The following is a 15,387-nucleotide window of genomic DNA, read 5'->3' on the forward strand; positions in this document are numbered from 1 at the left end:
TGCTTGATGCTTGATATGCACCACATATTTTAATTTTCACACACCTATGAATTAGAAATGCAGTGTTACTTCAAAGACCTGGTATTTGACATGAGGTAGACCATTGTTCAAAAGAACACTGTGGGAGAGTGAGTTTGTTTCCTTTCTGAATGAACTCTTACCCCTAAATCTTACACTGAGTTAAGAATTTTCCCAAAAGTTTATTAGCATTAAAAGTTATCTTGGTGCTGGGCATCAGTGCCTCACACCTGTAATCTTGGCTACCTTAGGAGGCTGAGATCTGAGGATTAAGGTTGAGGAATGTCCCTGAGAATCTTATCTCCAATCAACCACCAGAAAACTGGAAGTGATGCAGTGGCTCGAAGTAGTAGAGCACTACTCTTGAATGTAGAAGCTCAGGGACAGTGCCCATGACCAACAATTTTTTTTTTTTTTTTTTTTTTTTTTGCCAGTCCTGGGCTTGAGCTCAGGGCCTGAGCACTGTCCTTGGACTTTCTCAAAGCTAGAGCTCTACCACTTGAGCCTCGGCACCATTTTTGGCTTTTTCTATGTATGTGGTACCGAGGAATCGAACCCGGGTCTTCGCGCATGCTAGGCAAGCATGCTATCACTAGGCCAAACTCCCGGCCCAGATAATGTATTGTTAAATAAATAATATGTGTCTATATTATATACATTCTAAAATATTAATAAAATATAGATTAAAACAAAAATGTGCTTCCAGTGTAATTACTGACTTTATTTCCTTCTAGCCAATCAATTATGAACAATCTGCATCCTGGAAAGTGGTTTTTGAAATTAGATTTTTGGTTAAACTTGTATATTGTAAATTTTTCTTTTTTATTGGCATGTCAATTCTATTTTTTTTGTTTTTGTTTTTGTTTTTGTTTTTTCTTTTTTTTGTGGGTCATGGGACTTGAGCTCTGAGCCTGGATGCTGTGCCTGAGCTCTTCAGCTCAAGGACGTGGACATAGTCTACCTTATATAATCAAATTCACCCATTTATTAATTGTCTCCTCCTTTTTCCTTTTTAAAAGTTTTTGGTGGATTTTATTATGCTATTTTCATGTCATACATTTTAGGTATTTGTGTGTGTGTGTGTGTGTGTGTGTGTGTGTGTGTGTGTGTGTGTGTGTGTGTGTGTGTACTAGTAATGGGGCTTGAACTCAGGGCATGGGCTCTGTCCCTTAGCTTTTTTGCTCAAGGCTTGAGCCACAGTGCCACTTCTGGCTTTTTGCCAGTTAATAAGAGTCTCAGGGACTTTCCTGCCCAGGCTGGCTTTGAACTGCAATCCTCACACCTCAACTTCCTGAGTAGATAAGATTAGAATTACAGATGTGAACCACTAGTGCCTAACTAGCTTATGACTTAATTCATAAATCTAATAATTTAAAATCATATTTTACACTTTATATAACGTGATATGCATTTTACTGTGTGAATTTATATCAAATATCCTGTTACACAACATCCTGTTATGTATCTGAAATATATACAGAAAAAAGTGTTTTATTTTCTCTGTAGGTTTTTCAAACAAGCAAAAATTTTTATGTCCCTAATCAATTCTCCATTTCACTTTAGCATATGAATTATATGTCTTAAATTATCCTAAACACTCTAATATGTAACAAACTAGTAATTCTCTTAAGAGCTTTGACCTCCATCCCATACATTCTGCATCTCAAGCTAAAGTTTATTGTTTGATTTTTGGTTTTTGCCAATCCTGTGGCTTGCACTCAAGGCCTAGGTTGCTATACTGCAGCGTTTTCACAGATACTCTACTACTACTATATTACTTGAGCCACAGCTCCACTTCTAGGTTTTTGGTAGTTAATTGGAGAGATGAATCTCATAGAATTTCTTGCCCAGGCTGGTGTCTAACCACAATCCTAATCTCAACCTCCTGAGCAGCTAGGATACAGGCATGAGTCACTGTCACCCAACTTATTGTTTAAAAATTGGTATTAGCTGCATCCTTTATTTGATTTTTTTCTCCCACAGCCTTTTTTTGCATTAAAAAATATATAATTTTATTGTTGTTTCTAAGGTGTTGTTCCAAGGGGTTATTATTTCACAATTCAATTAAGGCATACATTTTTCTCTTGGACAGTGTTGCCCCTTCCCTGCCTTTCCCCTAGTGTTTTCCTTCCAGCTCTACACTCAAGTTCTCCCACAACTTTTAAGGTCAGCTGTCATATTTTTAAGACAGGTCCTCGCTTTGCAGTTCACATTGGCCTCAAATGTTGAGATCTTCCTACCCAACTCCCAAGTACTGGCAAGTTGGCTTTCACCCAACGTGCCCAGCTGTCATTCTTTTGTCCATAAAACAAGAGACGCTGTGTAGATAACATTCATTCTCTTGATCACAAAGCCATTATTTACTTTTAATTTTTTATGCATATTTACATTTACTTTTTTTGTGGGGAGAGGATGGGGTCTGTCCTGGGACTTGAACTCTGGGCCTGGGTGCTGGCCCTAAGCGCTCTTCAGCTTAAGGCTTGTGCTCTACCACTTTGAGCCACAGCACCAGCTCAGGTTTTCTGGTGGTTAACCGGAGATAAGAGTCTCACAGACTTTCGTGCCCAGGCTAGCTTTGAATCATGATACTTAGATCTCTGCCTCCTGAGTAGCTAGGATGAGTCACCAGTGTCTGGCTTACATTTTATAATAAAAATGTTGCTAATATTGTTGATTACTTGTATAGATTTCCTTGTTTAAAAATTGTAGTGTCTTCCTATCTAATATATTTTAGTGCCATTCTTTACAACCTTATGTAATCTACCTTTAATGCTTGGTTTGAGTAAATCTAACTTTATCATTTTTATTTTTTTCTGTTTGGCTAGCACAGAACTTTCATAGATGTTTAAATAGTGTCCAGGTAAAATTTATACATCATGTTGGTATTTGTTTAGCTTATGGTCACAATATTGTAGTTTCTAGTACTGAACCTTTTCATATATATAGCTATATATGTCCATATAGGCATATGTGTATGTATAAGTATATATGTGTATATATATATATATATATTCTTCTGAAAATTGTATTGTGTTAGCTACTTGTTATACTGGATTTTAGCAAGGAAAAAGATGATCAGTTGATTCCTTTGTTGATTTTTTTGACAGGCTAGACTTGAACTCAAAATCATTTTGCCTCCTAAGCTCTGGGGTTATTGGTGTGGACTAACTTGTTTAACTTCTTAACTGGATTAATATAAAGGTGATTACAAAGTAAATCAGTTCTAATTCTATTGAAAATAACTGAAAATTTCAACTTAAATTTCTTTAAACAACAAAGAGATTTTATTGCTTATATACGAGGAATAGGTAGGGAAGGAAGTTCCAGGGTTGGCTGAGTAAGGCTCCAAGAACACATTAGCTTTTGGTTTGTCTAGCTCTCTTAGTGGTCGCAAAGTTGTAACAATTCAAGTGTCACATATAAGACATTATTTAACAATGCATAAGAGAAAAGAATATATAAGATTCTTTCTTCCCATATCTTATTTATTTATTGTTATTTATATTGGGGATTGAACTCAGAGACATATTGAAATTGTTTTACTATTTGAGCCATATGTCCTTATGTTCTGTTTTTGTTTTGGGGTGTGTGTGTGTGTGTGTGTGTGTGTGTGTCCTCGTGTGTCTATCCATCAGTCCGTCCTGGAGCTTGAACTCAGCCTCTGGGTTCTGTCTCTGAGTTTTTCTCCTCTCTCTCCCTCTCCCTCCCTCCTTCTCTCAAGACTAGCACTCTGCTACTTGAGCCACAACTCTACTTCTGACTTGTGGGTAGTTAATTGGAGATAAGAATATGTCTCATGGACTTTCTTGCCTGGGCTGGCTTCAAACCTTGATCCTAGCACCCACCCAGCCCTGTATCCTGTGTGTGTGTGTGTGTGTGTCTGAACTCATGGCCTTAGCACTATCCATGAACTTTTTTTTTTGGTCGGTTATGGGGCTTGAACTCTGGTCCTGGGCAATTTCCCTGAGCTTTTCAGCTCAAGCCTACCTCCCTACCTCTTGAACCACAGCGCCACTTCCGATTTTCTAGTGGTTGATTGGACATAAGAGTCTCACAGGAGTTAGTGCCTTGGCTGGCTTTGAACTGAGATCTGTCCTCAGATGTTACCCTCCTGAGTAGGTAGGATTACAAACGTGAGCCACCACGCTCAGCCCATGACCTTCCTTTACTCAAAACTAGTGCTCTACCACTTGAACCACAGCTCACCTTTGCTTTTTCTTAGTAGTTTGCCAGTCCTGGGCCTTGAGCTCAGGGCCTAAGCACTGTCCTTGGGCATTCTCAAGGCTAGAACTCTACCATTTGAGCCACCGCACCACTTCTGGCTTTTTTCTATGTATGTGGTACCGAGGAATCAAACCCAGGCCTTCGTTCATGCTAGGCAAGCACTCTACCACTAGGCCAAACTCCCGGCCCCTTTTCCTAGTAGTTTAATGGAGATAAAAGTCTCACAGACTTTCCTCCCTTGGCTAACTTTGAATCATAATCCTCATATCTTACCCTCCTGATTAGCTAGGCCAATGTGAGACAACAGCACCCAGCACCATGTTCATTTTTAAGGGTAAGAAGCTTCCTTTTATACATTGTTGGTGGAATAGTAAATTAGTCCAATTCCTCAGGAAACCAGTACAGCAGTTCCTCAAAATACTAAAAATAGACTATGGTATGATTCTGTACTACTCTTGGTTATATTTCTAAAATTGGCATACAGTAGAAACACCTGTATATTCAGGTTTATCATAGCATTGTTCAGTGTAGCCAAGTTAAAGAATCAGCCTAATGTCTATCGATAGATGAATAAGTAAAGAAAATGTGCATATACAAAATGGAGTTTTATTCAAAATAAAATTACATCATTTACCAGAAAATGGAAGAAAACTAAAGATCCATCATATTAAGCAAAAAATAAGCCAGACTTGGCTTTCCAAGTTTGATTTTGTATGTGGAAATTGGATTTTTTTTTAAGGCACATGAAAGTAGAAGACTGTCTATAAAGAGGAAGGAGTCCCATAGGAGGAGGGACAAAAGAGGTTCACGGGAGTTTGAAAATGGTTAAATACATTATATATGTTTATGAAAATATAATGAAGCCCACTGAAGTGAGTGTACAAAACAGATTAAGAGAATCGTTATGATGAAGTTAATTGAAAAAAGCTTTCCCAAAATAGAAATGAGTAATCCAGATCTGTCCCCATGAAAAGAAATGATTGCTGTGATTGTGTTAGACTAATTAGCGATTACCTCTGTTAAGACATGAGTAGGAGTAGACACCCTTACTATCATGGTTAATGACTAGTATTTCACAATATGGAACTTGTCATGTGTATAATTTTTGCAATGCTGTAACGAATACCTTTGTGTATGCACTTTAGTACATTTGGCTAAATGATTTCTTTTCTTTGTTTTTGGTAGTCCTGGGACATGAACTCAGTGCCTGCACTCTTTCCCTAAGCCTCTTTGTGCTCAAGGCTAGCACTCTACCACTTGAGCTACAGCACCACTTCCAGCCTTTTCTGAATAGTTTATTGGAGATGAGAGTCTCATGGACTTTGCTGTTTGGGCTGGCATTGAACCATTATCCTCAAATCGCAGCCTCCTGAATAGCTAAGATTACAGGTGTGAGCCACTGGTGCTCAGCTAAATGATTTCTTCAGTTTTTCTTCTTCCTGAGAAAATGCTTTGTCAAAGTATGGTATTTTTGATTATACATTCCATAGATGGTACCAAATTTCTCTAAGGAAGTATAGTTTCAATTTGTATTCACTTAAGCAGTTTATGTCATCTGGTGGGAACCAGGTTGGGTTTTTTGTTGTTGTTGTTTTGTTTTTTGTTTTTGTTTTTTCCAGTCCTCAGGCTTGAACTCGGGGTCTGGGCGCTGTCCTTGTTCTTTCTCGAGGCTAGAGCTCTACCACTACAGCCACAGAACCACTTCCAGCTTTTTCTATGTATGTGGTACCAAGGAATTGAACCTGGGTCTTCATGTGTGCTAGGCAAGTACTCTACCACTAGGCCAAACTCCTAACCCCAGGAACCAGATTTCTTATTAGAAACTACAGATAAGCAGAGAAAGGAGGAAGCAGTCCCTATGGTGGTCAATATTAGCCAGGTACCTGTAATCCTACCTACTCAGGTGGCTGAGATCTGAGGATTGCAGTTTGAAGCTAGGCCAGGTAAGAAAATTTATGACACTCTTACCATCTGGTGGTTAAGAAGAAGAGGAAGAAGAAGAGGAGGAGGAGGAGGAGGGGAAAAAAAAAGGAAGAAGCATCAGCAGCAACTATGGCTGAAAGTGATAGAGCACTAGCCTTGAGCAAAAAAAAAAAAGCACAGAGACAGTGCCCATGCTCTAAGTCAAGCCCAGGACTGGAGAAATAAAAAAGAGTCAATCGGCACCACATTAACCCAGTGCAGGGCTTAGCCTGAGATTCTGAAAAGCTCTTGTCAGATCCTTGAAAGCCTCTAAATGCAACTTAAATGGTTATTAGCTGGTGGGAAATGTCCCCTGCAAATAACAATAATAAAGAAAATAATAACAAAAATAGAGTAGATATGAGCTAGTTGCTAGGGGCCTGCTCCTATAATCCTTGCTATTCAGGAGATAGATTCGAGGATTATGATTTGAGGCCAGCCCAAGAGGATACTTTCTTCTAATTAACCACCAAAAGACCAGGAGAGGAAACTTGCTGAAATGGTAGAGCACTAGTCTTGAGCAAAAAACTGTAAAGAACAGTGCCGAGACCCTGAGTTGAACACTAATAGTAACACACACAAGAATATTAACTGATGTTTAGTTTTAACATAGGTACAGGTACCTACATATGGCAGTGTTTACAGATGTTCATCTATAGAATAGTTAGTATACAGATAAGTATTTCCTTGCTTTGTTAGCTAAGAGATTGTCTAAAAGTAACAGTGTCCCAGCAGTAATCAGCACCCCTAGCCATCAAATCTAACTTTTTTTATTAAAGAATTTAACATTGATTTTTACATCATATTTCAAATGACATGTTTAACAAACAAGTATCAGATCTTACTTTTTAATAGCATTCTCTACTTAAGGAATAAGAGCTCCTTGAAGAATGGTTGATTCAACTATGGGGATAATAACAGCTAAAGCTGGAAAATTTTTAAGCAAAAAGTAAGTACTGGATGATAGCCTATATTATAAAATAGGTATCTATGAAACCATACTGAACTAAAGTATTGAATTAAACAAATTGAGAAGAAATCTTCCATGCAGATTTATTCTGAATAATTTAGGAAGATGCCAGCCATTAAGTAAAAAAACCTAATTCTTTAAATGTGAACTATACACAATGACTTCTTTCTAAAGAGTATAGGGTCAAAAGGGAAAAGGAATGGCTTTGTATTAGAGAAGCTAGCAGACATTTCCCCTTAGTCAGTTGGTCAATGTAAACATCAGTAATGAATCAATATAGCTGGTGTTGTAGAGAACAACAAATCTCAGGTAGCAGGTTGGAGGTGTTCAAATCCCCCCTGGGAGAAATGTTAATAAAACACTTCAGTAAATAAGGTGGCTGTGGTAGAGGTCTCCTGTAATCCCTGCTACACGAAAGGTGTTAGGTAGGTGAGGTTCAAGGCCAGTCACAGGCAAAAATGGAAGCCCTTAGCTAGGTGCCCATGACTCCTCTATAATCCTACTTGACAGCTGGTGACCACGCTTTGAAGCCAGCTCAAAAGAAAAGTTCATCTGTGATATTATTTCCAATTAGCTACCCCAAAAGATCAAGGAGTGGATCTATGTGGTTCAAGTAGTAGAATGTAGTCTTGAGTAAAAAAAACTCAGAGACAACCCGGGCCCTAGATTGGCACCGGAAAAAAAAAAGGAAAAAAAAAAGACCTTGTTATGAAAATAAAATAAGGGCTAGGAACATGGCACAAGTGGTAGAGTACCAGCCTAGCAAGCACAGAGCTCTAAATTCAAACCCCAATACTCCTCTCTCCCTCAATACAATACACTAAATCATACTGATAGTGTCATACATAGTGAGAATGGCACTTTACCTTTGTAGCAGTTCATCCCAAATTCATAGCCTTAATAATACTCATGAGGGGGGAAAAAAAAAGGAACTGGGCACTGGGGGCACATGCCTATAATCCTTGCTACTTAGGAGGCTGAAATTTGAGGATTGAGGTTCAAAGCCAGTCCAGACAGGAATGTTCATGAGACTCAAGGCTAGAGTGCTAGCCTTGAAGACAAGAAACTCAGAGACTGTGACCAGGCCCAGAGTTCAACTCCGGACGCTCGCGCTCGCTCGCGCTCTCTCTCTCTCTCTCTCTCTCTCTCTCTCTCTCTCTCTCTCTCTCTCTCTCTCTCTCTCTCTCTCTCTCCCTCCCTCCCTCCCTCCCTCCCTCCCTCCCTCCCTCCCTCCCTCCCTCCCTCCCTCCCCCTCCCCCTCTCCCTCCCCCTCCCTCTCCCTCTCCCTTTCCCTCTCCCCCCCTCGCACACACCTACACATACAAAATTACTTGAGAGGCAGTCTACAAAATATCTTATATACGATAACATTATGATGCTGGGCGCGGTGGCTCACGCCTGTAATCCTAGCTACTCAGGAGGCTGAGATATGAGGATTACAGTTCAAAGCCAGCCTGGGCACTAAAATATGTGAGACTCATCTCCACTTAACCACCAAAAAACCAGAAGTGGTGTGGCTCTATGGGTAGTAGGGTGGTAGCCTTAAGCTGAAGAGCTCAGGGACAGCGCCCAGGCCCAGAGTTCAAACCCCAGGACCAACAAAATTAAAAAAAAAAAAAAAAAGATCATGTCATTATCCCTTAAAATGTCTTTTCCGAAGCTCTTCTGTGAGGACACCATGCATACTGAGTATGTGAACCCCTGGAATAGTCTCCAGTGAAAGAATCTTATCATAATTAAGACTTGATTTCACAGAGACAGAGTAACAGGAGTTTGAAATGGAATTTCAATCACCAAGGGGAATTATTAAAGTATTTTCATTTTAACCTCATCCCTCTCCCCATGTTGTCCCCTCCCACATCAGGTTCCCTCTTAGTAATCAGAGCCCCTGGCTGCATCACCATAGCAACCAGCAGCTAGGGCCAATTAAGTTATAGCTGTGTAATTAGACACCTAAGTTGATTATAGAGCCCAGAATACTAACCAAGGAGATGGACTGCAGGAAGGAAAATAAAGCAGGTTTTAGCTGGAAAGAAATGGGCAATTGAATAGCCATGAGCCTGGGTGTTAATACCATAGCCTGTTCCCTTAAACATCAGGCCAGATGGCCCCTTCAAGAGGGCCTAAGGGATTCCTCTTCCCACTGTATCTGATTCCCAACTGTAAGCATAAATTCCCAATGGTGCGTTGACAGTTATTTGCCTACCCAGTGTTCAAAGCAGAGTTAGGACAATAATAAGTTATGTCACTGTTGCCTAGATAGTCTTGACATACTTGTCTTACATCCTGTGGGCCACTCTGCTCTACTGCATTCATTCTATCATTTGGGCTGCTATTTTCTTCAGCTTGGAGCTCAGGTTTTCCAATTTTGAACAGTGACTGATTAGTCTAAAAGGTCTAAAGGAATTTCCAGAGTTACAGGGTTGTTTTTGTTCTTGTTGTTTGTGTGTGGGTATCCAATTTCTTAACACTTATTTGCTGACGTGTGAAAACCATTGGCTATTCTTAGAGTCCCAAGAATATTGAAATCATTTAACAAAAGACCAGGGTTTATTTCTGGGCTTTCTTTCCACACTGTTTTCACTAATTTAGCTTTATAGTAAGTTTAGAATGAGAAATGTAACATGTCCAAACTCAAAATTGTTTTATTTGAGATTCTTATAAGTTTTGGATACTTTTTTCTACTTATGGAAAACATCATGGCAATTTTGCTAGGGATTGCACTGATTCTATAGATTGTTTGGGGGAGTATAGATAGCTAAACAATATTAATTGGTCTAGTCCATAAATATGAAATGCCTTTACATTTATTGAGTCTTTTCAAATTTTCAACATTTTTCAGTTTTTAGTGTTTGTTTTTCACTTTTTTTTTTTTTTAAATGCCACAACAGGGTCTTGAACTCAAAGACTGGTGCTTTCCCTTAGCGTTTTGCTCAAGGCTGATTTTCTGCCACTTAAGTCACATCTCTACTTCTAGTGTTTTGGTGGTTAATTGAACCAACAAGTTTCATGGGCCCTGAGCTGGCTTTGAACTGTGATCCTCCAATCTCAGCCTCCTGGATTGCATATAGGAGCTACAAGTGCCTGGCCTTTTACCTGTTTAATTCAGTTTATTCCCCAGTATTTCATTTCTTTTTATAATATTATATATGAGTTGTTGGGAGCCAGAGTAGAATCAAATTGTACCTTGATTTGCATCAGACCATGGCTTTATTGTCTTATTGTTTTATGGCCTTATTCTGTTTAAATTACCTGAGATTTACCATATGAATGTAACAGTTGGAGGTTCCCTGGTTTCAAGAAGGGATATAAGCTGGAGTTGACAATAAATGAGGCAGTCTTTACTTGGGCTGCAGACATCCCGGACCCGGTGTGTCTGTCTCTCTTCTATTTTTTCCTAGTCCTTGCCCCCTATTTCAGGAACCCCAATCTGCGAACCCTGGTTTGCTGCCGGCTGGCCCCGGTAATGAGTTACTTCCTAATTTCTTTTTGGAATTGTACATTGTTAGTATAAGATATGAATTGCATTTTGCTTGTCAATTTTGTGTCCTGCTATGTTACTAAAATCATTTATTAGCTTTAACGTGATTAGAGACCTAAGTCACCAAGACTAGCTATACTTCACTTTCTTTCTTTGAATGATCAGGTCTCCAGTTTCTATGCCTTGTGTTTGTTGAATATTGTCTATTTGGAAAGATAGCTACTACATTTGTCTTTGTAGACTAGCTTAATGTCTGGGAAGACCTTCACTATGCCAATTAGCAGTATGTGGTAGGAGCCTTGGGCTTTAGCCCGAGGTGAAAGCTTAAAGGCTTCTCAGCTATTTTTTGTGTGTCTTACTTCATCTTAGCATATGCTCTTTTCAGATATCTTAGTTTCCAAAGAGGCAAGGGGAAAGGGGGAGGAGAGAGAAGAGGGAGGGAAAAGAGGAGAGAGGTGGAATGGGAGGGAAATGGGGAGAGGAAAGAAAGAGGTGGGGAAGGAAGGAGGGGAAAGGTGGGAGAGGAGTGAATTAAAGGGGGAGGAAGGAGTGGGAAGGAGAGGAAACAGACTGAGACATAGGAAGAAGAGGGGTTAAAAAAAACTATTTTCCCAAAATCTCACTTCAGCTTCTCCTCAGAGGTGTATTCTATCATATTTCTCCATGTATACTTTATTGCTCTGGAATATATAGGTCTTTAGTCCCCTAAAGCTTGCTTGCTTGCTTGCTTGCTTGCTTGCTTGCTTGCTTGCTTGCTTGCTCGCTCCCTCCCTTCCCTTCCCTTCCCTTCCCTTCCCCTTCCTTCCTTCCTTCCTTCCTTCCTTCCTTCCTTCCTTCCTTCCTTCCTTCCTTCCTTCCTTCCTTCCTTCCTTTCTTTTTTGCCAATTCTGGAGCTTGAATTTAGGGCCTGGGCACTATCCTTGGGCTTTCTCACTTGAGCCACAGCACCACTTCTGGCCTTTTCTGTGTTTGTGGTACCAAGAAATGGAACCCAGGGCTCCATGCATACTAGGCAAGCACTCTACCACTAGTCTATACTCCCAGCTTGTCTCCCACCCAATCCCCCCCCCCCCCAAGCTTTCAAAAGCAGTGCTTCACACTTTTCATGGCATTGTTTAGGCTGAGATTTGGATTATGTTGTTTTCTCCAGTTGAGAGGCCAGTCCTTCAGGCAATCTCGAGACAACTTAGAATGTTCTAAATGAAGTGTGCTTTGTTCTCTCTGGTTTTAGGAAAGGAATTGAGAGCTGGCTGCTACTTCCTCTGAACTATGCCGTGTCATAATCAGATAGGATTGGGGAAATGGTGAGTATAAATGCCATAATACCTTCTGTTTTGAATGTGGGCTCTTCAATGTATTTGAGCATTTGCTTGGTTACTGTATATTGGACTGTTTGCCAGAGCTTCTGTAAAATCTTTTTATCTAGTCTCTATTTTTAAAGAAAATATTTCCATGGAGAAATAAGTGAGCTGCCTACTCTTTCATTTGCTTCCATTACTCCTAAATTATTACTTTTCTTTCTGTCACATTTTGGCATCGAAGTCATGGCTGTTTTGTAAGACTGACTGGGAGAATTTCAGTTTTAGGTTTGGGGAAATAATTTTTAATTTAGAAATAGTTGCTCCTGGGACAGTGATAATAGGTCACAGTAGAGAACTTACCTAGAGTATGTGCCCTGCATTAAATGTTGAGAACTGCAACAAACAACACCATCATCATCAAAAAAAGGGGGGGGTATTCTTTGTTTAAAATATTGACATATATGTAAGGCATATCTGTCTGTTGTGGATTTCTCCAGCGATAACTTTTTTGTGGGGGGAGGGGTGGTCATGAGGCTTGAACTTGGCCTGGGCACTGTCCCTGAGCTCTTCAGCTCAAGGCTACTGCCCTACCCTTGAGCCAAGCCCCACTTCCCTTTTTTCTAGAGGTTAATTAGAAGTAAGAGTCTCAAATTCTTTTGTACCCAGGCTGGCTTTGAACCTTGATCCTCAGATCTCAGCCTCCTGGGTAGCTAGGATTACAGGCATGAGATACCGCACCCACTAACTTTTTTCTTTTTTTCTTTTTTTGTCAGACATGAGGCTTGAACTCAGAGCCTGGGCACGCACCCTGAGCTTTTTTTTTTTTTTTTTTTTGCTCAAGGCTAGTGTTCTACTACTTTGACCCTCAGCACTAGTTCCGGTTTCTGGAGATTAATTGGAGGTAAGAATCTCACAGACTTTTCTTCCCGGGCTGGCTCTGAACCTTGACCCTCAGATCTCAGTCTCCTGAGTAGCTAGGGTTACAGGCATGAGGTACCAGTGCCTGGCTCCTGAGGTAATCTCTGTGCCTATGCACTGTCCCCAAGCCTTTTCGTGCTTAAGGCTAGAATCCTGAGATAACCTTTAATGTTAATACTTTATTTAGTTTGAATGATTCTAGGTTTCCCTCCCTTCTTCTGCCTCCCTCCCTCCCTCCCTTGCTTCCTCCTTCCATCTTTCCTTGCTTTCTTGCTTTCTTTTGTAAGTTGTGGGGCTTAGACTCACCACCTGGGCACTATCCGTAAGCTTTTGTACTCAAGGCTATTGCTCTACTACCACTTTAAGCCATAGTGCCACTTCCAGTTTTCTGGTGATTTATTGGAGCTAAGAATCTTAAGGACTTTACTGCATGGGCTGGCTTTGAACCTTAATGCTCAGATCTCAACCTCCTCAGTACCTAGGATTATAGATGTGAGCTACTGGCACTCAGCTGATTTTTGTTTCTTGATAATGAATTGTAATTTTGTACAATATAAAGGATATCTTAATCTAAGAATCCATTAGTGGGCTAGGAGTTTGGCCTAGTGGTAGAGTGCTTGCCTAGCATGCATGAAGACCCGGGTTCAATTCCTCAGTACCACATACATAGAAAAAAGCCAGAAGTGGTGCTGAGGCTCAAGTGGTAGAGTTCTAGGCTTGAGAAAGTCCAAGGACAGTGCCCAGGCCCTGAGCTCAAGCCCAGGACTGGCAAAAAAAGAAAAGAATCCATTAGTGGATAAAAAGCTTATACCCCACTACCCAAAGGAAGCCCCACATCTTTCTATACTTCACTTATAAATTGATATGTACAAGTTCTAGATCAAATGGAAATAAGTGGAGTTCAGCAGAGTAATAAAAATAGTTGAACCCAGAACAATTATAATTATGTACTAAGAAATCTATAAATACACATACACTTTTATTTGAAGTCTTCCTGATAAATTCATGACTAAACAAAAGGATAGAATTACTAGACTTTTATATGTTAATACATTTAATGTTCACTATAATATCACTGCTATTGTCTTACAAATACTATATTTTGTAGATAAATAAACAGGTAGAGTTACATTAAATAACTTAGACCATAAGACAAAATAATTTGGGGTAAAAAATATGGCAAGCTATAGAGATCACTTTTTCATTGTTTAAAGAATCTACAATTGGTCAAATGTAAGACAAAGATATAAAAAGCAGTACTTTTCCCAAATAACAGCAATGAAGAACTATAAAGTATAATAGAAAAGGTTTTAGTTACTATAGCTTGAAAATTGGTGTCCCTGAAAACAAACCTAAGGAAATCTAAAATGTTAACATTTAATCTAATTGTATGAAAAATGGGGAACAAACCGTGCTTACTAATTGAAAGGCCAAATAGTACAAATTAATTAAACTCAATTCTAATTAAGGCTTTTGTTCATACATTTTGATACACATTTATTAAAAACTTTAAATGGAAGTTTTTTTATGTAGAAAGAAATAATATAGTAGCAAACTTAGTTACTGAAACATGAAACTACTGGAGGTTAATAATGTGGTATTTTTACAAAGCCAGGCTGGCTGGGCACCAGTGACTCATGTCTATAATCTTAATTGCTCAGTAGCCTGAGATCTGAGGATTGTGATGTCGTAGTTCAAAGTGGTAGAGCACTAGCGCACTAGCTTTGAGGAAAGGAACGTATGGACAACACCCAGACCTTGAGTTTGAGCTCCACAACCTCCAAAAAAAACCTAATCAATACAGGCAAGCAGCCAAAGATAGGTGACTAGAATATGAGAAGCTTGAATGTGTCTGTTCCATCATGTACTGAATAATTTTTCAGACCTTTTGGCCTGTGAACTAGATGTTCCCCATCCCTACTCCTTGTGAAGCTCTTTTAGTCATTGATGGCCACTGTTGAAATTAAGATTAACTTTTGAAATCTCTGTCTTACCTATACACACTGATTCCCTATCCCTTCTCAATTCCTTCTAATTTTCACCAGGAGCATGTAACTCTTGTTTAAGTCTCTATAAAAATAAACACATACACAGATTGAGAGAAAAAAATTGTTTACTGAAACTGACTTTCAGTTCTGAAGCATTTAGGTAGAATTGTGGAGCTTTGGAAAAAGAAAAATAAATTCCCTCTTTTACCTTAGCACATATTAGTTGTACAAATGGACTTCATTGTCACATTTCCAAACATGTATATAATGTCCTTTAATTGCATTTGTTCTAAACTGCTAATTTCTTATTCCTCAAAATTAGCTCTGACATCAACAGAAAAGTATTCCAATACCCAAATGCAGTGTCTTTGGTTCACCTTTGTTTCCTGTGTCTCTAGGGGGAGAATGATATGCAGAAGCTAGACATTATTTCTCCTTTCTTCTTGTTCCATTGGTATTGAGGGCTTGAGTTTGCGCATGAGGATAATTGGCAGGTTGGCCATTGGATCCCTTTAGAGTGGTCCT

At 39.5% G+C, this 15,387-nt stretch overlaps 1 long non-coding RNA gene across 2 annotated transcripts in view; it reads left to right on the forward strand.

The window, feature by feature from the left end:
• The window catches only part of LOC150041016 (uncharacterized), an 83,593-nt gene extending 70,803 nt beyond the window's left edge, over positions 1-12,790 (forward strand). For both annotated transcript variants that reach the window (XR_016533894.1, XR_016533895.1), the window contains exons 4-5: positions 11,887-11,959; positions 12,730-12,790. This is a non-coding gene — a long non-coding RNA (uncharacterized LOC150041016). The remainder of the gene's footprint in view (positions 1-11,886; positions 11,960-12,729) is intronic.
• The last annotated feature ends 2,597 nt before the right edge of the window (positions 12,791-15,387 follow it).

This window comes from Megascapheus bottae, chromosome X (genome assembly GCF_031878675.1).
Source record: "Megascapheus bottae isolate mThoBot1 chromosome X, mThoBot2.hap1, whole genome shotgun sequence".
Classification (NCBI taxonomy): domain Eukaryota; kingdom Metazoa; phylum Chordata; class Mammalia; order Rodentia; family Geomyidae; genus Megascapheus; species Megascapheus bottae.